The following is a 27802-nucleotide window of genomic DNA, read 5'->3' on the forward strand; positions in this document are numbered from 1 at the left end:
TTAATGAGGGGGAGCAGGTGAACATTAACAAATGGAAGCACAGAGGGTGGCTGGTGAGATCGCCAGGGGCTGTGGCAGCCCCAGTTGGTTTGCTAATAAGTACAGGCTAGTGGAGTGATGTCTTAGATTCTACCAGTCTCAAATGATCTATAAGAGGCTACAAGCTAGAAAGTACTCATTTCCTTTCCTCTTTATAATATAATATTTCAGCTGGCATTATACTAGTAATCAGTAATAAGGTTATTAAATAGAAGTATTGTTAATTTCAGCATAAAGCAGTATAATAGTACATAGGACTATGGGTCAGTTACTTGTCCTTTTAGAGGCTCAATTTTTTCAACTATAAAATGGGGGTAATATTAGTATTTCTCTCATTGTTATAGTATAATCTTATGTAGGTAATTTAGTATTGTAAACAAAATGAATAGATGCAATTCTGTTTAAAAGGTCTTTTTGCCCAAAGGTTTCTAGTTTTTAAAGGTAGCACTTTTCTGGTACATTTAAAATACTTGCTGATTTATACAAATCTTGATTTGGGCACATTCCAGAAAGCTATGTGTAATCATATTTGCCCTGTTCCCATGGTCTGGACTTTGTCTTCCCTTTGGCCTGGCCAGAACCCTTAGCTCAGAGCTGGGTGTCTCTAGTGAGATCTAGTCACTGTTGCAGAGTGGTGGAATTTGGTAGGGGAAATTCTTCTGCTCCTTTCTATCAGCTCCCTGAAAATCAGTATGGGAAAGGTGTGACTTGAAGGGTGTGTATGGAGACAGGAAGTACCAAAGAAGCTGTAAGGTAGATGTCAAGAATTTTAGTAGTACCTTAGAAATTTAACCGATCTCCCATTCTCTGATACAACTGATGTGGATATATTAGAAGGTAGAATTAAAAATTCATACAAACTTAAGAAAGTAATTTGGTGTTTGAGGTAGGCAAAATGTATAATGTAAAATGTAAAAGTGTTCTTTCTTGACAGTAATGTGAGGAAATTGTAGAGTAAGTCAGTTAGCTCTGTATTACTAAAATTAGCTGCCACCCTATGTCAACATGTAGGACTACTATGAGTTTCCTCGGGCTTTTATGAGATTCATCTTAAGGAAGAAAATAGTCTTTAATTACTTTTCTAATGAAGAAAAAGAAGTTTTTTGCCTACGATGGTGCTTTTTAAAAATTAACCTGTTTAACTGGATTGTTATTAATTACTTGTCTTTATGCTTCTTAATGTACTGGTTATAATATTTCATATATATTTTTTCATTCTCTTCCTCCTACTCCTTTTTTATAACCAAACCAAGAGTTAACATTATCGTGGTATTAATGGTAAATATATAATTAGCCATCTAAAACTATAGTAGGAAGTTAGCATTTTTTATTTTATATTTCATGGATTTCAGATAAACAAGTTAAAGAAAAAGAATGTCCTATTTTTGAAGCTACAGAATTTTAATTATACACTACAATCTAAACAACTAAGATTTTTATTTCTGAATCTATATAAAAGAAGCAAGGGTGATTTTAATGGCTGTGTATTAATTGTCTAAATCAGGGATTGGCAAACTACAGTTTATGGACCAAATCTGGTGTGTGGCTTATTTGTGTACAGTACAAGAGTTAAAAATGTCTTTTATGGTTTAAAAAGTGTTGGAAGGAAAACAAAGGACAATATGTTACAGAGATTGTATGTGGTCCACAAAGCCTGAAGTATTTATCTGGCTTTTTACAGGAAAAGTTTACTGACCCCTTAGTTTAAAGTATTACACAATGTATTTTCTTAATCCATATTAACCCATATTAATGCTCTCTATTCACTGCCCTTGTCCTTTCCAGAACTCACTGCTTTTTGAGTCTCCAGGTTCTTAAGGAAGTACGGTTTGAGTTATCAAATAAACATAATAGATCACCACTCATAGAAAAAGCCTGCATTGCTTTTTCAATCTTGTGATTGTTTCATGGCTTAATACAGTAACATTTCAAATCCAGTTTCCGACCTTTATACTAACTGGAACTATCCATCCTGATTTTGATTAGAATTCTGTTCTCTGGTCATAATTGGCTGATAAAATCATTCAAGAATAATTCTCATTAGTGAGTGGTGAAGTAAAGCAAGTAGACTGATATTCGGAACACTAAGGAGTGTTCAAAATATATAAACATACATTGCAAAGAAATCCTCTTTCATAATGAGGATGGAATTAACCAGTTAAAGAAAAAGCCATTTTGCTATTAAAACAGAGATAAAGAGGGGAAATCTGGTATGTTGAGAAATCACAAACTGCTACTTTTCTTGTACTGCTTTCTTTTAATTGAAATATAGTTAATATACAAAATCTCATATTGGTTTCAAGTATCTTGTATTGCTTTTCTCTTAAGTGAAGATGGTCATACAAAATGCACAACTTTTCCTTCAGGAAAACAGAAAACCAATTCTCAGTTTTTCTCTCTCTCCTCTCTTTTGCGACCGTGACCAGTGGTGATTTACGCCTCACAGGCCAGAGCATGGGCTCCTGACATTCTGGCCTCAGATATCTGCCCTTCATTTGTACCATTTCATGGAGGAGAATTCCTTCCATTAACAGAGAAAGGTAAACAATCCAGTGCAAAGCAAAAGCAGTAGCTAAAGAAAATATGATCCAGAACAAGGAGATTTTGAAACAAAAATAATAATAAAAGGGCAGATTAATGTTGAAAACTGGTTTCAGATGCCCCAGGTCTGTGAAAAATTTTTCTCTTGTGGTTTTCTGAGAATTTCTGTTTGTTTTAAAAAAAAAACTAAAAATAATTTTAGGTATATGCACTATTAAGTAATGTTTTATTCAGGAATTGGTTAAGTTTCAGTTCATTCCATTTGCAGTTCTCTTAACTGCACAATTATGTTCTCATTTTGACGTTGGCTTTAATGAAGAAACGAAGAAACAAAGGATATGACGTTAACAACTTTTATGTAGACAGGCAGAGCTTGGGCAGGTTCCTTAAAATTCCCTTCAGACTTTGTGGGAATGGCACAATCAACCACAGAGCCATTCCTGGAATATTTACACTTGTGCAGCTCTGGAGGATTCTTGGTTGTCACGTGGCCTTGGAGAAATGAATGGTCTTTTTTCCTTGCTAAGGGGCCTCTTCCCATGTTGCTGGCTGCCACTTTACACTGACCTTTGATGGAGAGTGACACCCACTTCCTGGCTGCCAGCTAACAACATCCTCAATCCTTCTTTTAAAAAAGCAAATCTCACAGAATGGATAACCAGCTGGAGGAAGTCAGGAAGAAAGGCAGAGATTGTAACAAAAATGAAAAAATAAAGCCGTTTTGGTAATTTCAGGAAGAATACTATAGATTTTGATCTTTCCCATTTAACTACCACATAAAATTATCAGATATGGATATTGTTAGAGAATGTTTGAATAGAAAATCAGCCATTTATTTTCTTTAACACATAATGCTACACCACAACTGACAAACACTAGATCTGGAATCAAGAGATCTGGGTCTGAGCCTCAGAGAAGTTGTTTAAATGATAGCACAAATGTTGGAAGATGTGTAGGGTAACCTGTTCTCTCTCAGGTTCAAGCTCACCCCTCTTTATCCTCTTAAACTTACACCATATCTTCCAGAGTTCTTTGCTGTAGGCATTGTTGAGGAACTGGAAATTTCAAAGTGGGGGTGGAGAGGGAGAAGTTGCATAACCCATATTTTGCCTCTGAACCATACATATAAGTATGTGTGCACACATGTATGCACAAGCGCACACACACACACACACACACACACACACACACACACACAGCTTCTGGCAGCCCCTCCAGCATTACTGGTTCATGAAATTGTGTCTTGTTCATATTTGTTAGCTATTATTATTGTTTTATGCACAAAAATGTTCTAGAATTTCATTAATTTAGGAAGTCTGCAATCTTCCTCTGTCTTTCCTATAAGATTTACACTAAAATGCTACAGTTTTTTATTGAAAAAACCTATTTCATTTTAGTCATTCCAGCATTTTCCAAACCTATTTGAACACCGAACTTCCCTCTCCCATTAAATATCACCTTGCAGAAGTGAGGTTCTGCAGAAGATATCTTAGAAAACGCTTACCTAGTGGGACATCTGTGGAGTTCTTACGCAGAACTGGGTTTAATCCTGGAACTGTCTCTTTATTTGTTGTGTTACCTAAAGGGCTTTTAAGCCTCACTGAATTCCTTTTTGGTTTCTCTATAACGTTGTCAGTGGTAGACACACCTTTGGGTGACCCTTGATTATCCTGGCCCTATATGGTCCTTTCCCTTTAAGTGTGACTTGCTTCTGACCAGTAGAATATGGCAAAGGTGATGAGTTTTTACTTCCCTGATTATGTTTCATTACATGAGACTCCATCTTAGCAGATTGGAGAGGAAGACTCTTTTGCTGACCTTGAAGGAGCAGATTGCTGAAATGTGAACAGAGGGTCACATGGCAGGAGGCACTGTGGGCAGCTTATAGGACCCAAGGGCCCCAAAGATACAACAGCAAGAAAGTGAGTTTTGCCAAAAACCACATAAGCTTGGAAAGGACTCTGAGCTCCAGAAAGGAACCAGTGGTGATTTACGCCTCACAGGCCAGAGCATGGGCTCCTTCTGACACCTTAATTTTGAGCCCCTAAGCAGAGAACCCAGCTATGCAACACCAAACCCCCGACTCATGGAAACTCATAGAAACTGAGATATAATAAATGTTTATAATTTTGAGTTGCTAAATTGTGGTAATTTGTCATAGTAGCAATAGAAACTATTATGGTTACCTACCTAAAATCCATTCCCTCTCATTTTTTGTTACTAAGAAAATCTTAATTTCATTTAGAATGTAAAGCTGCCCAGAGAACTAATTACTTAATTTTCCTGAATCTCTTTGCTGAAAAGGGAACAAGGTGGCACATTTCCAACCAATGAGTTCTAAGTGGAAGTCTGATGAGGATTCTCTAAAGCATACTTTCCTGATGGAGGGGAAATATACACGGTGCTCTCTTGTTCCTCATGTTCCCCTCTGAAAAGGGAGTTGAGGTAAGGAGCTGTAGCAGCTGTATTGGGACCAAGAGACTCAGAGATCACAGCCTTGACTTTGTTAGCCGCTTAATCAACATCAGCACCCACCGATTTCCATATACTTTGTTATGTGAGAAAAGTAATCCCCTATTTGTTTAGGTTACTGTTTCCTGGGTTTTCTGTTATGGGAAGATGAACACATTCTTTAATGGTTAATACATATATGATTGTTGTGAAAACTGAATGAGAAAACATGGACGAAGCATCTTTCACATGCCTGCCAGCACTGGCCATTCTCTGGCTCACACACTTGTGTCTGTGTTTGCTCTCCCACCTTCTTTCAACCCTCACTTTCTTTTGTGTCCCTTCACTTATTCATTAATTCATTCATGCAACAAATATATCACATGCTAATTCCTGGTACTATGCTGGGTACTGAGGATACAAATGTCAATAAAATAGACATGTCTTCATCTTAATATTCAGTCCTTGCCTCATTAGAGTGAGAAGAGTTTAATGATTGATTGGCTGATAACATTTTAATATGACTTGAGTTCCATTTGTGATCTCAGTACATATTTGAATTAATGATTCTTAATCTAACTTGCTGTAAATGCCTTTATTCCCAGATAAAGGAATTTCAGGCATTAGCAAACAGAAGGTAAAGACTTTTGGTGTGACAGTTGGAGGGTGCATGTGAAAGCAAGTAGCTGAGGAAGGAAGCTATATTCTTTGCTGTTGATAATTTCTAGAGCCTGTCACCTATTTTCTGATGGTACCTTCCTACCCTCCACTTACTTGGTCACAGGTCACTGCCCTTCTGTGAAGCATACTTCCACTTTACCCCTCTTTTAGCCTCAAAATTCTCAGAAATATAAGTGCCTTAAAAAAAGTTTTATTTTATTAATAATGCCATTGTTTTACTATGAATTTCTTATCTGGGAACACCACTATTAGGCTGTTTATCTTATTTCTACCTTAAATAATAATGATTCAACCAAATAAGTATAGGAATAGAATTCGTTCTCTTTATTAAGGAGAATTAAGAGAATCCATTCTCTTTATTTTTGTGTCCTTAACTAATTATTCAGTATTCTGTTTTTATGTATTGTACTGCCTTTTATGTATTGCTTGGGCATAACCTCAGAACATGGGACAATTAAAGACTCAGAGAGCCTGATATAATTCATATCGTGTTATGTTAGAAGTCAATGAATGATGATAATGGTGGTGATGGACTCTTTCTGCAGCTCTTGAGAACTAGGCCTAAGATCATTTGGGTTCTAAATAAAATATGCCTAATTCTTTATTCGAGTACCATTTGCAGAATGAAACAGAAGCAAATCCAAGAGTACATAAAATATGTTGCAGGTTATTTTACTTTGTTTCAGTTGAACTTAAGATAACCAGCCCCTGAATGGCCCTACCATGATCACCCTGAGAAGATGTTCCCCTGACCTGGAGAGGGATGTGCAGGAGTGCTGCTACTCTCTGATCATCAGAGGAATCCACACCAACCACCCCTGTCTCCCTGCTTGAGTTTCTCTTGCTTGTCTATTGAAAGAGACAAGAGTCAGGCAGCTGGAGATAAAATATTACCCTTATCACCAAGACCGGTGCTGAGAGACCTGATAAGTTTTGTCACTCAGGAGGTGGGCTTGCCACTACGTCAGAGTGCCTGGCAGCCCTGGCCAGCACAGGCCATCCCTAGTGGGGGCACGTCTGGGTGATGCAGAGCACAGAAGAGTGGGGTGGGCTGGCAGCGTCTGAAGGAAGAGCATGCTCAGTTCCTTCTCACAAACTTACCAACAGGACAGTCACCTCTTTCAAAGGCAGAGGCTGAACAAGGCCACAGTGAGAAAGAAGTGAGACAGAGCTGTGCTCATGCAGGGAGTCAGATGCAGTTTTGATAAAAACTGGGATATTTTGTTCATCATAGGTTATTTGCACTCAGTTTGATTTTGAAAAGTATTGCATTATAATATTATTTTTCTTGATTATTGCCTTTTTTGGCACTTAGTTAAATTTTGTACCTGAGGCAAGTGCCTCACTAGCCTCACTGTAGACTTGAACCTGCAAGAAGTTTGAAGGGTTAACTGTGGATAAAGTGAAGGTTCCTGTGGCCAGGATTCTCACCTGGTCCTGGTCAGCTGGTTCACTGCACATGCATGGACAGTGCATTATTATTGACTCTGTATAGAGAGCCCTGCCCAGTGCTCTGGGTGACATAGTGGCATGGCTGCAAGGCTACAGGAGAGCAGAGCAGAGGCTTGAGTGGTGGCAGTGCTGAGGACAGAGACTGGGACAGTTGCGGGGTTAGAGAGGCAGAGACTGGCTTGCTGCATGCAGACTAGCTCTGAGCGGATGGGATTTGAGTGATTGACCTGCCAGTGTGGAAATAAAGTTGGGTATAACTCTTTCATCTCAAGACCATTCTACTGTCATTTCTTCAGTCTCATTGAATCCACAGTGAATTTGCGCAGTGAAAAACTGTAGGCAAGACAGTAACTTAATGGAGGCCTCCCCAGGTAGAAGTCACAGGGCCAGGGGATACATTCCTAGTTGGCTGGATGTTTAGTCACTTATTCAACCACCCCCTACGGCCATTGTGCTAAGATACTCAAGTAGTCTGGGAAACTTTTCTTTCCTTAGTCAATATGTTGCATTTCTGTTATTAAAGGAAGAACAAAAAGCAGAACAGGTGTTAGAGATACTAGAAAGTGACTGTAATATTCAATGACACTACCAAATAAGATTGATTGTAATGATCATAAAAACCAAGTTGTTCTTTGAAACAAAAACTTGCTACACCTTGCTTTTTCCTTAAGATTCAGAATATAGCTGAATATGTACATACACACACAGTAAATGTAAAAACATTAAACATAACATATAAAACATCAAAAATGTAAACACAGATTTAGATCTGTGGAATTTAATGCATGAATGTATCCAACTAAGTTCAAGGCTGTGTCCATCAGAAGGGACGTCTGTTCTCTGACAAGTATGTGCCTACCTTCACAACACATTCCAAGAAAAAATCATATTCTAACTTGTTGTTTACTCTGAAGATGGCATTTTGCACCTCATTTTTCAACTCTTTAGTTTGTTTACATTGAGGCAAAACATTCTCTCACAGGAAGAGCTGAGATACTTTTTCTCAATGGAGGGAGGCTTCTCTTTCCAGGTTCAGGAACTTCAGGTCTGCAGTTAATTATCAGGAGATTGCAGACCAGTCCTTCAGGCTCCATGTCTGTGTCTCTGACCTTGGCCAAGGGCACAATGACACCAGGCATACCACAGATATGCAAAGGATGGAGTCTAACTTGAATAGCCTTGTTAACTTGTTTTCTGATGTTGATATAAAGATTATCATAATAAATCATTTTGGCACATTTGAGAAAGCTCAGTTCAGAAGGTGGAATGGTCTTATATCAAAATCCTTACCCAACTAACTAAATTCTTCCAGACCTGTAATGGAAAGCCTTTCACATTTAGACAAGATCTAAGTAAGTCACTGGACCAAGTTCATCGATTTTGTAATTTTTTAAACTTTGGCAAATCAAAAACATTATTTCTGATCTATAGCTTACCTTTAAGCAAGATCTAGTATCATGGCCATGGACAATGTTTAGTCAATTATAAAAGCTTAACAGTTCAAAAGAATTATTCTCAGTCTATGGCTTAGTTCAGGATGGCTCTCGTTAACTGACCACCTAGACCTGTGCTGACCAATGTGAGGGCCACTAGCTCTACATGTGGCTACCGAGTGCTTGAAATGTAGCTCATCTGAACTGAAATGTGCTCTAAGTTTAAAACACATGGTTTTAAAGACTAGTTGAAATGATAATATTTTAGATATAAAGGGTTACATAAAAATATATTGTCAAACTTCATTTCACCTGTTTCTTTTTACTTTGTTAAATGGTGCTACTAGAAAATTAAAAATGATGTATGTAGCCTCATATTCTATTTCCAATGGATAATATTGGTCTAGATGCTTTGGAGATACACATCAGGGAGAGAGATTCTGATATACTTTGTGCGTTTATTCTGCCTTTGAAGTATTCCAGAAGCAGCATTAATTTACACAAAACCCCTTTGAGAAGGATAGGAAATGACTCTTACTAACATTTCAAGGAAAATAACTTCAAAAGATATTGTCATCAAGAGTATGATTCGTAAGTCAGAGAAAACTTTGGGTTCATGCTTCAGAGAGTAAAGCATTCAAGGTCAGCTGTTTCTCTTATTACTCTTTCTCAGGTCCACTTTGAAACCAGAAAAGTCTTAGGATAGGGTGGGGAGTGATGTGGAGTTAGGGTAAGTAGTAATTTTCACAGAATACCTGGCAGAGAGTATAGGTCCTTAACAAATGTTTGTTAAACTGAAAAAAAAGGACTCATGAATTTAGATCAAAGGCCTCATGTTGCCAAATTACAACTGGCTGTGTGAAGGTCTGTGGTGCAGTATGATGATCCAGTGGTTCCCATTCCACCATGGTATGGCTAGGCTGGGTGCAGGGGCCCCTGCAGAGTATGGGGTCACTGGGCCAATGCCAGCTGGGAGGAGTCTAGGAAATATTATAAGGATGTAGAGTTCTGAGAGACCAGAAGACATACGAAGTCAGAGGTACAAATACATCAGGAAAGCATTAAAACTACAGCTGTGACAAGAATTCAAGAGTGTTGGGAAATCAGGATGCAAGCAGTGAGCTCCAAATCAGTAGCAGAGCTACCCACAGAGATCAGTGTAGGCACAGTATCTTGAGCCCTGCCTGAATAGTAGGTTATGGTGCCATGGGTTAAACACTGTGAAACAAAGCTTGGCTCTGCTAGGTGCCTCTGATCCTCTTCCTGCCTGAGCAGTGACCTGGTTCCAGGTTATGTGTAGGCCTGAATGTCCCGGTGCCAATAGGAGCTGACTTCACTTGATTGAAGATGGAATGAGATAGCAGCAGAATTTAAGTTCTAACAAACTTTCTGTGGGTTGGAGTTTTGCCATCTAAAATGTGACCCAAGCAAACCTTTTTAGTTGCTCAGTTATGGTTCTGGATTGGAGGAAAAGGACCCAAAATGAAGGACATGAGTCTCTTCTCTCTTCTCTCATGTCTCTTCATACCACAGGAGAGCTCAACTCCTTTTCCAACATTACGGCAGGTACTAGGTGATCTGGATGCCTAGGTTAAACACTCCTCTTTATGTTCTGCCTACTTGGAGGAACAGAAACAAAATAAAATGTTTGGCATATAGGAAGTTACCATAATATAAAGACTATCTGCTTTCACTATAATAATCTGTCGAATAAACTTAATTGAAATGATCTTGTCTCAAAATGGCTGTAGGATATCAAACCTGAAAGCTGCTCTTTTGCCCTTGATGTTGTAATGCACAGGTGACATCGTGCAGGGTCAATGTCTCTATGGTCTTGATCCTGTGGCCCTAATCTGGGTTGAAATAATGGCTTTGGTGCCTTACTTATCTTGACTAAATGGCAAAATTTACAGTTTAAGCATAAGTCGCTTAAGAAATGCTATTACTTTGCTGCTCTGTGGGAACACATGGGGTGCTATTATTATTGGCTTGAAATACAATTTGTGACCCACATGTAATCTAACAGCTTCTCTGGGACCTCATTAATGATTTAATGATGGAGTCCAAATCATAAGTGCAACTTATGGTATCCTTCAAGAGTCTGAATCACACCTTCTTCCTAAATAACATCTGGATAGGCTTGGTCTCTCTGAAAAGATGGGCTTGTCTTTGAAAATATCTATGAAATTTGACAATTTAACACTTTTCCTCAAAAAGGATTTACTTAGAAAATGGACATCTTCAAATTCTGGGTTATGGAACATCTGAATAAGCACGAATACTTGTACAACCCATAATTGCCAGTTTGCACCATAAAAAAATCATGACTTTTTGTGGATTAAAGACTTAGATTTCAAGTATTGACTCCCCCTAGCCCCCACTACCAAATCCAGCAGTTTTATAAATACAACATAAATTCACAGGCACTATAATTATTGTGGTCAATTATGCTAAACCAAGCAGATAGTTTTTTCTCAAACATTTTCACAAGCAAGGGAAAAGTTGTCTTCAAGACTCATTTTTACAGATGGGCTAACAACTTTGGGTCATGTGAGAGCTGACTCATTTTTTTTTTTCTTCTATATTTAAGATGTGTCCATGTTTAGGGGAATTAATTAAATTTCTGTTACCTTGATTGGTTCAGATATAAAGGGACTAAAAAAAAGTAAGTCAGAGTTTTTAAATCCTGAGGACATTTTAAAATAAGCAGAGCTCTTGCTTACCAAGTAGTTTATGACCAGATGCTTTCTAATATAATGCAATTAAAATTTAAAAACAGACATAAGATTATAATTTATATACCATAATATTTGTTCATTGTAAGTATACAATTCAATGATTTTGAGTAAATTTATGCAGTAGTGCAACCATTACTACACTTCAGTTTTAGAACCTTTCCATCACCCTACTTCCCCCTCCAGTTCTGGGTGACCACCGATTTGCATGTTCTCTCTAGATTTGTTTCTTCTGAACATTTTACATAAATGAATTTTACAGTAATTGTGTCTCATGTCTGACTTCCTTTTTTAGGATTCATCTGTTGTAGTAGCATATTATCAATTGTGCTATCATATTCTATTTTATGGATATACCACATTTAAAAAATCCATTTACCAGTGATGACACTTTAAATTGTCTCCAGTTTTTGGCCATTATGAAATGCATTTTGGCCAAATGAAATTATGTGTTCATTTCTCTTGCATAGGTTCCTAAGAATTGAATTGTTATATTGTATAAGTTTATGTTTACATTTTTAAGAAACTATCAAACCTTTTCAAAAGTAGCTGTACTATTTTGCATTCCTACCAACAATATTTGAGGGTTCTCATTTCTCCACATCTTTGTTAGAGTCTATCTTGTTAATTATAATAATTACAGTAGGTATAGTGGCATGTCATTATGGCTTTTAATTTTCATTATTCTAATGACAAATGATGTTTAATATATTTTCATGTGCTTAAGTCAACCATTTATATATCTTCTTTGGTGATATTACTTCAAATCTTCCACCCATTTTTTAATTGGGATGCTTGTCTGATTGAGTTAGTTGTAAGTGTTCTTTATAGATTCTATGCAAGTCTTTTATCAAACACGTGATTTGCAAACATTTTCTTCTAGTCTGTATTTTGCAAACATTTTATTTTATTTTCAAAAATAAAGTGAAAATATTTTTAATATTCATGAAGTGAAAACATTTTGAATTTTGATTAACTCCAATTTACCTGTTTATCAGCTTAAAATTATTCATGGACTTTCCATAAACCATATGGACATTGTCCAAAATTTATAGCATGACATGAAAAGTCCTCACAAAAATGACTTCTCTTCATCACTGCACAGCTTCAGCTCTTGACCTGATTTTGTTACTCATCCCAAGTCAAAATCAAAACATCTCACCTGCTGTCTCTTAATTGACCATTTCATTTCTGTTCCCTGTTCTTTTCAACAGGCTGCTCCTTATACTCAGATCAACTTTTCACTTTCCTTTTCCTCCCTAGCTAAGTTCTTTCTGTGTTTAACTCCTTTGTAACTTAACATTCTCCGGAAAATTTACCTTAATCTCCTCCCTTACCAGGTTGGTAATCTTTCTAAATGCCCCCTTTGTCAGTCTCAATCTTAACATATCTTACATTGTTAAGTCATTTTTCTTTATATTACCTATTTTCCTTTACTGGGAATAAAGTTCTTTGGGTAAAGGACCTGGTTTTTCTTTATATTTTTAGTGCCTAGCATAACAACAGGTTCATTATAAATACTTAATAAAGATTGATTCAATATGTCCTGTGTTTCAAAAAGTCAATAAGAGCCTGACTTTAAAGAAAGCCAGTCTACTTGGTGTATTATGGACAACCAGAGATAAGCATTTTTCAAACCTACATGTTCGGAGAAATAAATTATCATATGGAATCTGAATTAAGCATCAAACTATTCAGTTTATATTCTGGAAAAACATTGAACTGTATGTTTTGCATGCATTTTCTCTAATACTCAAGCCTTCCGTGTACAAGAAAGGACACTATTGATGTCCCTATATTGTAGGAAAGAAAACTCAGACTAACAGCCTTAAATGAAGTCACATAGCCATTTTCAATGGGAAAGAGAACAACAGGTCATTTCTAGACTTAGCATGAAAAGAAATCATAGTTTCAAGGAAGATATTTAATAAATGTTCAATGGTCAGATACTATGTGCCAGACAATACTCTAGGATCTATGAATATAGAAAGGAAAGAAGAGACAAAATTTTCTGTTGTAATGAAATTTATATTCTAAGTAGTTACATATCATCTCTACTAACACAACAGTTTAAAAGAAAAATATAGAATTCTACTCACTTCAGACAGTTCAGACAGGCAGAAATTTTGAGCCACATAGACATGGGGTGCTTATTATCTGACTTGAAATCTTTCAATATTTTCTAAGTGGTAGTTGGAAAACAGGAACAGATTTTCATGACCTAGTGGCTTTGTAGGCAACATAAAGGTTATGACCTGGATCTGGACATGGACCTGGATGGAGTGACCAACTATTTGGCTATATTTGTCAGAGAGACTAAATGCAATGTCTGTGCATGCAATGTCATGCCTAAGGAATAATGAGAGGGGGAAGTAAAATTGAAAGAGGCAAGAAGAACGTAGGAAGATATAAAGTGCATTGGGGAAGAGCGGGAACAAGGACACAGTCATCAGTGAAAGTGCCACCTAGGACCCTCTCTCTGATCCCAAGGGTGGGGACCTGCCCATACTGATTGCTGTTTTATACTTAGGACCTAGCAGAATGCCTATCACTTAGTTGTTGTTCATAAGTGTATTAGAAGTATGATTTATTAAAATAAGACTAGCCATTAATTCAAGAAATGTCTGTTGATTGCTCTGGTATCCTAGACATGGTGTGAGGTCTTGGTCCCTGCCCTTAGAGGATACTCAGAATACTTGGGGAGATAAATATAATCAAATTATTGAAAGCAAAGCATGATAAATGCTGTGGCAAAGATGTGGAACAAAGTGCTAAGGCAATGCCAGAAAGAGCTACTTGCTCTGTCTTAGGACTTGGGAAAAATCTTCATGGGAAGTGAATCATTTAAACTCAGAATATTATTCAAGGTATGGTCTAGAAAGGATCTGGCCTCTTCAGGAAATGAGAATGTCACAATAGCTAGAGATAAAACATATAGACAGAAGAGGCTGGGGACACATGCAGGGCTTGCAAGTCCAGCTAGAAATTCATGTTACAGCCTGGGAGGCAGTAGGGGTCTTCCATTGGATCAACCTTGGCCTTACCATCAGAATTATCTTCTTAAAAATGTTTTATGATGTTAATACCCTTCTCCAAAGCCACAATGTCACTCAACCATCAAACAGTATCATGAAATATGGGTTTCCACATGCTGATGAAAACTCTGGATAAATACCAACATAAAAATCCTATTGTGGAAGCACTAGTGCACACAGGTCATTGAACATCTAAAGTGGCCTTACATCCACATCCTGGTATCCATGCCCTGGTGTAGTCTCCACCTATATTGTATTAGGGTAGGTCTTTGTGAACAATAGAACACGGAAGTGAAGGTATGTCACCTTCAAGGCTAGGTCATGAAATGCATTGTGATGAAAGGCATCTATCTTGAGTTCTCCCCTGGATTGTTTGGTCTGGAAGAAGCTAGTCCCCATGTTATAAAGACATTCAAGTAGCCTACTGATTGCTCCATGTAGCAAGGAACTGAGGCCTCTTGGCAATAGCCGTGTGAGTGAGATATCTTAGAAACAGAATGTCCATCCTGTAAAATCTTCTGGTGACTACAACATCATGAGGGACACTGAGTAAGAGCTACCAGCGAAGTCAGTCCCAAATTCCAGACCTACAGAAATTTTGAGGTAATAAATGTTTATTGTTTAAAGTCACTAAATTTTAGGATAATTTATTATGCAGCAATTAATAATTAATACAGTCATTGACACATAAAACCAGAGTTAAGAAGAACTCTAAAGATTAAGTAGAGCAGGCACTGATAGACGGGTACAACATTTCCCTTGAAGTCTGAAGAGTTTTGTGGAATCTTTCTCTACTTCTGTTGGTTATAGTTGGTACACACATTGAGACTTCTTTACTATCCCTGATTACAAGAGATGTAAGGCTTAATTCCAGCTTGCATGTCTTATTAATGATAAGAATTTCATTTCTTGACTGTGAGTCCAGGGCTCTTGTGCTGTATTATGCTACCATCTACGCAAATGAACTTAATTTAACCTCTTTGGTTTATATGAGATACTTACCAACTTGCAGAAGTTCATCTAAAAAGAAGATACTATGCTACCTCAGAAAGTGGACAATAGTTTGAATGCTAATAGTAGTAGGCTGAATAACAGTTCCCAAAGGTCTTCAGGTCCTAGTCCTTGGAATCTATGAATGCTACCTTATATGGCAAAAGTGATTTTGCAGTTGTAATTAAGGATAATGAGATGGGGACATTGTTCTGGATTACGTATGTGGGACTTACATGTAATCACAAGTATCCTCAGAAGGAGGGAATGCTATGTAATGCACAACAGGGAAAGAAAATGTGATGAAAGGCCAGGAGCAAACAAATGAATACAGCTTCCTGGAAAGATAAAGAAGCAGATTCTCCTTCAGAGCCTCCAGAAGGAAGCCCTTTTGGCCCTTTGATGTTAGCCCCTGAGACTGATTTCAGATTTCTGACATCCAGAACTGTATAAGAATACACTTGTGTTAAGACACCAAGTTTGTTATAATTTGTTACAGCTGCCATTAGGAACTAATACTTTCATTTTAGCTCTGATATATCCTAGTTCTGTTAGTCTGCATAAGACAACCTAAGACTGCTCATCTTTAAAATAGTAATAACTGTCTATTTCATAGGGCTGTTGTTAGACTGAATGAGATAATTTATGTGTAAAATGCTGAGGATAGGACTTGGCACTCAGAAAGTTCGTCATAAACTTGGCTGTTGATCTGGTCTGGACAGGAAGAATGCAACACTTTCTGCTCCTTTTGAAAACTCAAGTAGAGTACCAAGCAGCTTGGAACACAGAAGGAGCTGAGTGTCTATTAACCACTCTAGGCTGCCCTTCCATCAGGGACCTGGAGGCCGATAAGCTTTATCCTCTCTGATTGTCCTTTCTCAAGAGGGGAAGACTGCAAGACGGGGAAAAGGAAAACACACAGAATGACTAGAAAACCCACAAATATGAGAGGCCTAAATAGGATTTTGAAATAATTTCTTTACCTATTATCTACTTTTGGAGAAAGCCACACAAAACAGGTGAAAAGTTACCTCATTTACATAGCTCTCACGAGTGGGAGAGACCACTAGCTTTTCTAGTAATTTCCCTTGGTACATATGAAGACTATTCTTGATTTTCAAAGGTGCCTGCACTAATGGCTGTACATTTTTTCACAGAAACAGTGGAATGGATTTGTTTTTGAAAGGTTGATATAAATGCTGCCTAAAAGAGTCTATTACAAAGCAGCCATGTATTTGTTAGCTGGCCATGTGTCTCATTACTTCAGGCCCACTGGAGGTATGAGGACCATAGCTGTATAAACCTTTTCTTTTCCTTATCCTAGGTTAAGTTTCAAAATTTCAATAATTAAAAAAAAACATAATAATAAATATATGTAATTATTGATCCCTACCCCTCTGTTTTCTGTAGAGGCTTTTATTCTCTGTTTTCTACTGATTGAGTATTTGTATTCTGTTGTTTATATGTACTGACCTCATTTGCATAGATTAAGTGCTCTGTGGTTTCTATCATGAGCCCTAATGGGCAGGAACAACATTTTCATCATTTTCTTGTATAGTGCTTAGTGGAACTTCCTGTGCCTCGTGATTGTTTTATGATGATAGATATGATGCTATGAAATGAAGCCAAAAGGACACTTTATAGGTTCTGATGCTATTGGATCTTCACTGGATGTCTGTCCAGAGTAAATAACTGAGGAATAGCTCTTTGTATCATCATGACAAATAACTGATTTAGTAGAGGGCAGTGTTTTTCTAAAGCCCTAATAAATCCTGTCCTGTTAGTCAGAGATGACTGAGGAAATAAGTGAATCTGGTTCATTGACTTGGCTTCTGAGGTTCACCAAGAGGGCTAAATAAAGATCAAGCTGTCTTCTATCTCTGCACACACCTCAACACTGGACATTGGTCCTCAGTGGCCCCCAGTCACTGAATCCTAGGTTTGCCCACCTCCATGGTTAGCAGTTCATTAGAAGGGAGTGCATTTTTCCTAATTGGGCCTGGATCAGTTGACACTTGTTGAACTACAGAGGTATAGTAATGGGCACAGGAAACCAAACAGTATGAAGTCAGTTGACTAGGATGTCATTCTTACTAATGCACAGATTCAGCTACCTAAATTGGTAATAGAAACAGACATCTCCTCTTTGAAATGGCCTTGCTTGGCCAACAGAGAGTGACAGCTGAGGTAGAGCTCATTTCTACTGTTAGGGGATTTACTACTTCACAGGTACCATCTAATGGTGACAGTTTAACAGCAGCATTAGTAGGTCTTTTGTGACAGCTTTAAAGACACTGGCTATAAGCCATGCAAAAATTGATTTGCCTCATTTAGATACTCGCACAGTCTAAGGTTGGTGAAGAATGAACAAAGGCTCATACAGAAGATGTGTTCAACCTCTCTCCAGATAAGAAGCTCACACTAGCTGTTTGCTTTTGTGGGGAGTCAAAATTTAATATATAACCTGAAATCCTCCCAGCTTATTGACCTCCAGTCACAGGTTCTAGGAAAGAAGATGAAACTTTCATTTATCTTCAGTCTACACATGGACGGATACTGTGATTAAATGCTTCAGCCAAAATCTTTTAGATTTTGATGCATTTTATCTGTTTACACAAGATCAACAATGCTTTCCTACTCCCACAGTAAACACTGAATCCTGTTTATAACAGAAGAGCAGTGTCTGCAGGGAGCACAGGCAGAGCACTCTGGGCTCCTTTTTCCTTTTTCTCAGAGACCCCAAAGAGGACTGCACCTTTGCTCTGCTTTACTGGCATCCCAAGATCATGATTAACCTGGAGTCCTTTCTCTTCTTGGTTGGGCCTGACACAAGCAACTGCTTTTCTGTCACATTGACTTTTCTGTCCTTGTGGATTCAAAGCCAGGGTTGAGTCCTCCTAACAGGGTGCATTCTCTGACAAGGAAGTTTTGCAACCTAATTTACAGCTGGAGTCAAGCTTGCCAGTGAGTGCCGGAGGGGAACTGAGGCAATCCACTGATTAAGCGTGCATTTAATAATGTTTATTCAAGCAAGTTTGTGATTTTTTTCACTCCCTTCAACAAGTATGTTATTTGTAATACCTATCTTCTCTAATCTAGGTGGTTGAAAAATGTCTGAAACGTGTGTGGGCTAGAATCCATTTTTTTTTTCTATGGGTATATTCATTTAACAAGAGCAGTCTCTGCAGAACTGTCAAAAACTGCCTGCCATCTTTCCAAATCATCTCTCTCTTCAGTGACCATGACTTAATCCTAAAGGAAAACAAGGTAATCTTTTCAAATAAACATTCTCAAGGATGTTTAGAGGGAACCCAAGTGCTAGTATGCAGAACCTTCCCAGTGACTGAAAATAGTTATATTGACAGTAGTACGATTCCGTGGGTGGAGTGTTTGTAAGTATTAGATATTTTCAGCTGAATAACAATAAGCTAAATTGCAAGCAAAGGTATGTGTGTGTGTGCTGAGTGTGTGTGTGTGTTCAAAGAGGCACTTAGGATCTGGCATCTCCCTGTTGTTGGTGAAAAATGAGACACTGAGGGGTTAAAAACTTTCAATAAGTAGAAGAGTTAGTAAGGGATATTGGCAGTATTTAGAACCCAAGTCCGTTAGGTTTCATGAGGCTAATGTGCTTCTTGTAAGAGTAAATAAGAGATGAAGAAACATTTATCATTAAGTAAAAAGGAAGCAACCACACAAAAGCAGTTGGTTATATGCAACATATTAGTGCAATATTCCTACTCTCAAGGAACTTGGTATGCAGTAAAAAGAGAAAATGTAGATTACAGGTCCAAAAATAAAACTTACTTGGATGATATACTTAACTAAATCAGTACAGACCATGTATTCTTGAATCTACCATTTCACTTAAAAATGTTATTTTGTATTTAAGTTTTTTTTTTTTAACCTGCCTCTTTCTCTCTGGTCTGTGGGCTTCTGAAGGACAAACTTCTTTTCTTATTTGGGGCCTGAAGTTCCAGGACTTAATGCTGATCTGGAAGAAATGAGGGCAGTAATGATTGAATGAATTAATTTGATCTTAAATTTTATATTTTTATCTTCCATTTGTGAGCCTGATATCCTCTGTTTAATTTATTTATCAATTGTTGTTTAAGATGCTTGTATATTCAAAGCATCTTTTAAATATACCCAGACCTACATACACAAATACATCATTACCTTGTTAAAAAATCTTAACAGCAGTACTGTCCAACAGGAATACAATACGAACCACATGTGTAATTTTGAATGTTCTAATAGCCACATTAAAAAAGTAAAAAGAATATGTTCTTTAACTCAACATATCTAAAACATTGCCACTTCAATATATAAATATAAAATTATTAGTAAGATATCTTACATTCTTTTGTTTACACCAAGTTATTGAAGTCTGGTGTGTTTTTCACTTAACAGGCATCTCAATTCAGACCTGCTTTCAGACTACAAAGTAAACTGACACAATGCAAGTGATTGGTGGGCTCATGTGGCCACTCTGTTGGTCAGCACAGCCCTGTAGTTCATACACAGATGTAGGGGACATTTCCCCCACCTAACAGTGAACCCCTGCTGTTATGCCCACTCTTGGTTCCTGTAGTCTGGAAACCGCCCTCTCCTCAGCAGTCCATGTGACAACTGGGTGGCCAACCATCTGACTTGCCTGGGGGATCTCCTGGGACACAGGACTTACAGTGCCAAACCAGAACAGTCCTGAGCAAGCCAGAATGGCTGGTCATCCCACTGTAACCCATGCTTATCCAATCAACATATTTTTTCCAACATATTTTAGCCACAGTCAATGGACCAGACATAGAACACATAAAGCTGATTGCCAATCATGAGATTTTGTGGGAACCACTGGGAAAAGGAACCTCAGTTTCTGTTGTAGTTATTATCTAGAGTTTTAGCTAACCTTCCTTCCTTCATAAGGAAAGAGCATGACTGACAGTAATTCCTACTTTGGAGAAAATTAGACGTAAGGAGAGACTGACTTTTGGTGGGTTTACTTAAAAATTTTGAGTTCCTGGTCCAGCCTTCCTTGAACTTATGCAACTTTTAGACTTTTCAGAAAGCCAATAAATTCTTTACACGTAGATCCATCTTTTTTTCTTGTTAGTTTAAACTATTCAGGTTGGATTTCCATCATGTGAAACTAAAATAGTCCTAACTAACAAAATAGTTTATATAAAAAAAAGGGAGTACGAGAATCTAGTTGGAATTCTTCAGGCTCATAAGAAACATAACCAGAGATTGTCTATTTTCCTTTTACAAACTCTCCTTAAGCTACTATGGGGTGTGTGTGTGTGCGCATAATGAGTGTGTGTAAATGTTTGAGTGTGTGCACACACATGATCATGTGTGTTCTTTCTTCTGCAGCCTCTAAACATGAGGCAACTTTGTAGTGAAGGGAGGTGAGGCCGTGAAATAGTTGTGTGCTGGCAATAGCCTATGAATTAGTAGGGCCTTTTTTAAGTAGGAACCAAAGAAGATGTGTTGTTTTTTTCTTCCCTGTCTCTCTCTCTCTCTTGCTCTCAGACCTTTGCACTTTGCTCATGTTGAGAGAGCTTTGCTTCATTGCAACGATGGACTATAAGCCTCATTCTAGGTATTGGAACAATTTAAAGTTCATGAGATTTCCAACCTGAGGGCTACAGACCCTTGGGAGGTTGTAGAGTTGTAAAGTTGGTATCTGAAAATCCATCTGTTGATCTCTTCTTAATCAATGAATGCTAAAAGAGCAATCATTAGCATGTGGAAGGATTATAACACTTTTAACAGCTCCAGGAGAAGAGTATGTACTCAGTAGATGTTACTGAGCGCCTACTATGTAATTCGTCAAGGTTAAGTGCCCTATGTGAAGTACTTAACTATGTTACAGCATAATATTTAGATTTCATAGCACTCCTACAAGGCTAGAATTATGCTTATTGTTCTGAAATAGAAAAATAAATAACATCGATGTGTGTGTGTAAATATACATATGGTGTATGTATGTTTATATATAATTTTATATATATATATATATAATTTTCCCTTATTCACTATTTAACAAACATTTTTTACACTTTTTATTTTCAATGAACTGAGTGTCTAGTGTAGAAAATAGGCTTTCAAATGTACACCTGTACTACCTTCAGTGAGCATGTAAAGAAATCAGAGATACCATTGGAGAGGAGAGGAAGAGTGCCTGACAACAGAGGCAGGGATGGGATGGGGGTCAGTCAGAGGAGCTCCTGGGAAGCGTGCCTGATGCCTGACACATCAAAGTTTATCTGTTTTATTGCAAATGTCTCTATTTTTTTTCAGAAGCAAGTTCCATTTTTTGACAATGGCAAATTTTATTTTGTTTCTCTGCATTATGGTGACATAAGTGACAGAACTCCAAACTGTAAAGCAAAAGAGTTGGGTTCTTAGCTGGATTTGTTGCTGGTGAGGCCCACAGGTAAAGCCTTATAAAATATCTGGGGCTAGAGTTTTCCCTTAGAGTAATTTCCTCCTACTCCTGTGAATTAAGGCAGATCAACCAATTCATCCATAATAGTACCCTTTCCAAAGCAGGGACACTGCAAAACCCTCAGCAGCGCCCTGCATTCTCACCTTTACTGCCCTTGCATCAAGAGATAGTATGTGGAAACTGTAGTTCAAGAAGCAGGGCGTAAGAGCTAGGCTTAAAGGGAAAATCAGCATACAAGTAAAAAATGCCATCTCATTTCACTTTTCTCAAAGTCAAATGACCATCTGATCATAGCTGCAGAATTTCTTCACTTAAGGATAGCCTAGGATAGAGAAGTGAAGATTCGGCAAATTAGATTAATGGTGACTGGGATATAGTTTCCAAATGCCTCAATCTGGCATTATTAGATTCACAATTAAAGAGTAGTAAGTATCATTCAATATTTAATTAATATCCTGGAAGTTCCTTATATGGAAACACAACAGAATGATAACAAAAATGTCATATTTTCATATGGATATAGTTTGGAAGCAGATGTAATTCTTAATCTTAAAATTTCACTTTAGCAAGAAATCAGTTTTTTTGTTATTTTTAAATTTATTGTGTCTGGGGATACATTAATATGTGTATGTGTTATTTATTTGTTTACTTATTTAATTGAGGTACATACAATAAAATGCACAAACCTTAGGGTACAGTTGATGAATTTTGACATGTGACCTATGTAACCTAGGTCATGCTATAAAACGTTCTCACTATTTTTTGTCTTCCTGGAGATACATTTATGTATGTATGTATAACAAAGTCAGGGAGAGACAGAGAGAGAGGGGGAGGAGGGGAACTGTCTGTCGTATTGTGGTCCCAGTGTTTAGTGTAGGTCACCATCTACAAGATAGAAATCATTTTTAAGATTATAGGAAAGAATGAGAAGATAGAAAGGTAAGAACTATTTGTTGACCATGTTGATGACTTAGCCTCTCAGACTGGATTTTTTTTTGCTTTCAAAAACAGTATTACGTTCATTTTTTGATTTAAATGAAAATATCTCATCAAGTTTTATCAACAAATATGTAAATTATTATACATTGTATATTAATTTAAAAAGTAATTTACGTTCACCTTAAAATCCATAAAAGACTATTTGGCTTTCACAAAATGAATGTTTTTCCTCACTGCAGGTTCAAAGTGTTAATTTCTTTCTTTGCATCTAAACACATGACAGTTTGGGCTGCATGGAGACTCAGCAGAAAGATTCACATACTGGTTGTCATGATGCTCTTCCAGACACACCAGTTTCCTCAAAGGACATGACTACAGGACGAAGGCCCGAATGCTCAGTGCGGCACACTTGGGAAGTCGCCCTCTTCATGGTACCAGAGTTCATAACACTCACCCAAAGTCAACCTATCCAACATCTGTTGTCACTAGTCACTGGATAACCCTAGTGTGGAAGTCTCTGGTATTTGCCACCTGACTTTGCTACTTTAAATGTGGCCAGCACACTTTCCTACTGCATCATGATGGGCATATAAAAGCCAATGGCATTTATCATCAAGTATTAACACCACCATCACCAAGTTCTCGTGTAGCATGACTGCAACTCTTATGGCCATTTATTAAGAATGCAAAGCCTTTGATGTGCTAGAAACAGATGCACCTTTGAGACTGAACTTGCTCCCCGCTTTATGGCTCTTCTCATTTCTCCCCAGCCCCTCAACTTTGGCTCCCTTTCTTCAGGATGTGACTACTCAGGCAAATCGGCTCATTTTTTTATCTGACTATAAGGCTAAACAAACAAATCTTACATAACTCTTCTGCCACATATTTTAACCTCTTTCTGTTTAGAATTCATCTATATTTCAACAGCAAGCAAAGCCTCTGAGTAGAGCTTTTGCACAAAGCTGCACCCAGACTGTGGTATGCCATGATACTAAGTTGCCACACAGTGCCACCCTTCCTGTCACCTAAGCCACAAGGCAATGAATAACCCCCAGTTAGAAATTTAGTCTTCTTTCTTCCTCCATCTAAACTAAAATTGTAAAATACCAGATCGATGTTTTAAGAATGCAGCTTGGAGGTATGATACAATAAGCCATGTAGTGACTATGGAGATCCCATTGCAAATCCTTTAAAACATTTGCCTCGTCTACCTTTTATCTGTTCTCCCTTGGGTGCTTTTCATTTTCCAGCACACATTTCTGCCGAACGGGAGAAGTGATGATATTGGGCTTGATGGGAGTCCGTGCCGCCATGTCCGCTCTCCTGGAGTCCAGTGTGGAGGAGGAGTCCAGCTTGCCCTGAACTCTGCTCCATCAGTTCCCTTCACCCACTGTTCAACACCTCACCCTGACCCATTCCTTCACAAACTTGACAAGAGAGAGCAGAAAACTCTCCTTTTTGTCCTTCATTCATTCATTAGAGGTGTACTGCAGACTTAACTAACCACAAAGCACTAAGCTTCACCGTGAGGATCATGAAGGAATCACGAAAGAACATCAGATGTCTGTTCTGAAAGGGTCACCTCTTCACACACATGTCCTGTCCCTCGGACTCATAATTTGATAGGCAAGCTGCAGAAGGTGCTTCCTTCTTTGGAAAACTGCACTGAGTTATAAAAGCTGGGGAGTTGGAATTTAGCACCTTTTCTAGATTTGCTTTCTTTCCTTCCCTTACATATACTTCATGGGGAAACCAACTGTACTATTTAGCATCCCCTGAGCCCAACCTGCCCTTTTCTTTCTTCAAAACTCATGGAAGGGATGTCCTTCCTTTACATCAGCACCCTGCTCTGCCTACTGCCACCCCCCACCCCCTGTCGTTGGAAACACATTTCTTCTATTTCAAAAGCACATTTCAAATATGTCTTCCTTTCATCTGGATAAAATTCTCTTTTGCCTGGAGACTCAGAGAAAGTGACAGAAATCAACAAACTTTGCAGTCTACAGGCTCTCATTCTGCACTTAGGCTCTAGTGCTTATTAACCATGTACCCCTGGAAAAGCTACCAGGGCTCTCTGAGCCTCAGTTTCCTCATCTGCAAAATGGAGATGATAATATTGCAAAAGAGTCATGGTTTTTTGATGAGGTAGTTTACATAAGTGGCCTAGCATAGTATCTGACTCCTGAAATGATAGTCAGTGTCCCTTCTTGGAAAACTCCATTATTAAATTCTGTTTGATGTAACTATTTGCAGGATTACCTCCTGTGTTAAAATCCTAGCCACTTGAGAATAGGCACCACAGCTCATTCACATGGGGTTTCCTGCAGCCTTGCACAAAGCTTTGTGCCTAGCAGATGCTCAGGCACGTCACTGGCTGCATCAACGTGTTACTGTGAAAATACAAATGATCAGAGGTCTGTGAAGAGTCAGGCTTAGTGGTGAAAGGAGGGCCTGGGTATAAAGCTACGTTCTTTAAAGTCTTTGCTGAGTTCAGCAAGGTTCTTGAGGGCAGGGTAGCTGCAAGTAGTTGCAGTTGCATTAAATGAGCCAGGGTAGTTGCAGGGAGAAAGTGGCAGGCTCATGAAATTTAGGGCCCCAGGGTGACCTTAACCTGGGTCACAGGCAAGATGAATTAGAAGAGAAAACAGAGACAAAGCTAGCTCCTCTCAGATCCTTAGACATTCCAAACAAGGGGGAGACTCAGTCTTTCCTGATTAATCTTTAGTGATTTATTCTTTGGACATCATTTAAAAGGAGCATTTTAAAGTAAATTAATTGAACTTCCATGACCTTTTACCCTACATGCATCATCAAAAGAAACTAGATCTTGAAATTAAAAAAAAATACTTGATTTATTTTCTGTGACTTACTAACTACTGAGGAATGTCAGTTGGGTTTTTATTTTTTGATATTATAAATAAAACTCCAGTCTTTTTAGCAGTTAGTTGAAACATCCCAACTGTAACAAATAAATGTTGAGTGAGGAGTATCATAGGAGGAGAAGTAATAAATACATAACCTAAGATACACAGGTAGAGGAAAGTATTGGTTGTCTTAAAAAACAGCTATTTCCCCTTTTACTTCTCTGGCCTGATATTATTCCTGAGTTCACCCCTCTTCAACATGACTTGGGTAAATTTTCATTAATATAAGCTGGTGTTTACCGAAGTAAAGGCAGGGGTCTATTAGGGAATTGCAAAATCAGTTTAGTAGTTGGATTATTATTATTATCATTATTTTTGATTAATGAATATAGCAGTAAAGAGAATAAAACAGAGTAGAAAATATATGAATGCATTGCATAGTAAGGATGAGTTTTATAAAACTTTCATTTGTGCTTTATATATGCATTATGAAATGCGTTTATGTGTGTACTGAGTTGGGGTGTACAATGTATTTTTCACAGTCATATCTCAAAAACTTTGGAAGCTGTTGAATCCTCCAGGCCTCATGGTGATTTGTTTGCAAATTGCTGGGTGATGGTGATATGGCTCTGGCCCATGAGACATCAAAGGAGATCTGGTGGGGAAGACTGGGAAAAAATTCCTCACCCAAACGCATGATACACTGTGGACCTACTGTCCTCTCTTTCACTGGGTGTTGCCATGTCTATATGTGCTCCCTGGTACTGTGGCTCCATCTTACAACTACAAAAGCAGCTCACGTGAGATCATGTTGAACAATAACATGTACGAAGATGAAAGGAATTGGGTCCTAGGTTCAGTGTTAAGCTGTGATGTTAAATATCTCTGAAACTATCCCACCTCTGGGCTATTACATGAGATCATAAATCCCTTACTGTTTAAGCCACCTGAGTTAGTTTTATGCTACTTACAGCTGAAAGAACCCTAAGGGATAAAGAAAGCTTATTTTAGGAGGTGCAAGTAAATCAAACACTGGTGTATAGGTCTGGTGGAAGGAAAGCTTGAAAAGGAACTCTGAGTCAGATGGTGAAGAATGCTAAGTTCCACGACCAAGCACTAATGTGAAGACAGGACAGGCTTATAGTTATGAGCACAGACTCAGGAGTAGACAGTCTGCGCTTGAGCCTCTTTTTTCTACTTGTTAGCTGGGTTACTTAGGTGAGTAATCATTTTTAGCAGTAAATTGGAAAATTAATCTGGTGTCATTTTCTAGGGTGGATTGGAAGTTGGGAAAATGCGGAGTCATTGAAATTAGTTAGAAGACTATTGTGACAATCCATTAATGAATAATGAGGGCTTATGCTGTGGAGATGGTAAAGGAAACCCATGGGAAGAGAAGGATGTAGGAGGTACTAAGAAGGTGGGCTTGGTGATAGACTGGTTATGGGATATGGGGCTGAGGAAGGAATGAAATCCAGCTGTACGATCTCAGTGCTGGGGTACAGGGTGGGGAAGGGATGATGTACATGGTGAGATGGGAGTAAAAAGTGAGGAGGGGAAATAACTTCCCATGATACCCTTTATGGCGGTGGTGGGGGTGGTGGATGGCACTGCATTTTCTTAGAATTTCCTCACCACAAATTCCATTTTATGGTTGGTGTCCCCAAATTCTGAGATGTTAAGGAGCTATTCCTGAGTGAGAGAGTAAATGACAAAGACATTTAATTCCAGGCCATTTTTACTTCAAATTGCTTGAAAGCCACCTGTGTCCAGGATGAAAAATAGGAAATCATGAGGAAGTATAAAGTATAAAGTGAGAAGATAGAGGTCAAACTCTAGATCCATAATACAGACAGGAAATAAAGGAGGGACAGTGCATAATAAAGGAGGGGCAGATCTTAAAGACAGATTTTGTTAGAATGATATTTTTTTAATTGAAAAAAATGTAAGGTGAGAAAACAAAGACTAGTATTAGTGGAGACAAAGTATGGAGACTGGCTGGGGGGAAACCAGGGCGGTGCAGATGGAGTGAATTCCAGAGGAAGAGTGTGCGGCAGGAGGCACGCCAGCGTGTCAGCGCCTGAGGGGCTCCAGGAGCTGGGGGCTGAGAGAAGGGCATGGGCTACAAGGACACGTGACTTTCTGGTGCCTTTAAGCTAGGAATTTCAGTAAGTTTGGCAAATATATGTGCTAA

At 38.2% G+C, this 27802-nt stretch overlaps 1 long non-coding RNA gene across 1 annotated transcript in view; it reads left to right on the top strand.

Moving 5' to 3' along the window:
* LOC118916519 (uncharacterized) overlaps window positions 1-27125 on the top strand; it is a 34608-nt gene extending 7483 nt beyond the window's left edge. Inside the window, exons 2-3 of the long non-coding RNA XR_005026416.2 lie at window positions 18457-18624; window positions 22984-27125. This is a non-coding gene — a long non-coding RNA (uncharacterized LOC118916519). The remainder of the gene's footprint in view (window positions 1-18456; window positions 18625-22983) is intronic.
* Window positions 27126-27802: the final 677 nt, after the last annotated feature.

The sequence above is a fragment of the Manis pentadactyla genome, chromosome 12 (genome assembly GCF_030020395.1).
Source record: "Manis pentadactyla isolate mManPen7 chromosome 12, mManPen7.hap1, whole genome shotgun sequence".
NCBI classification, from domain to species: Eukaryota; Metazoa; Chordata; class Mammalia; order Pholidota; family Manidae; genus Manis; species Manis pentadactyla.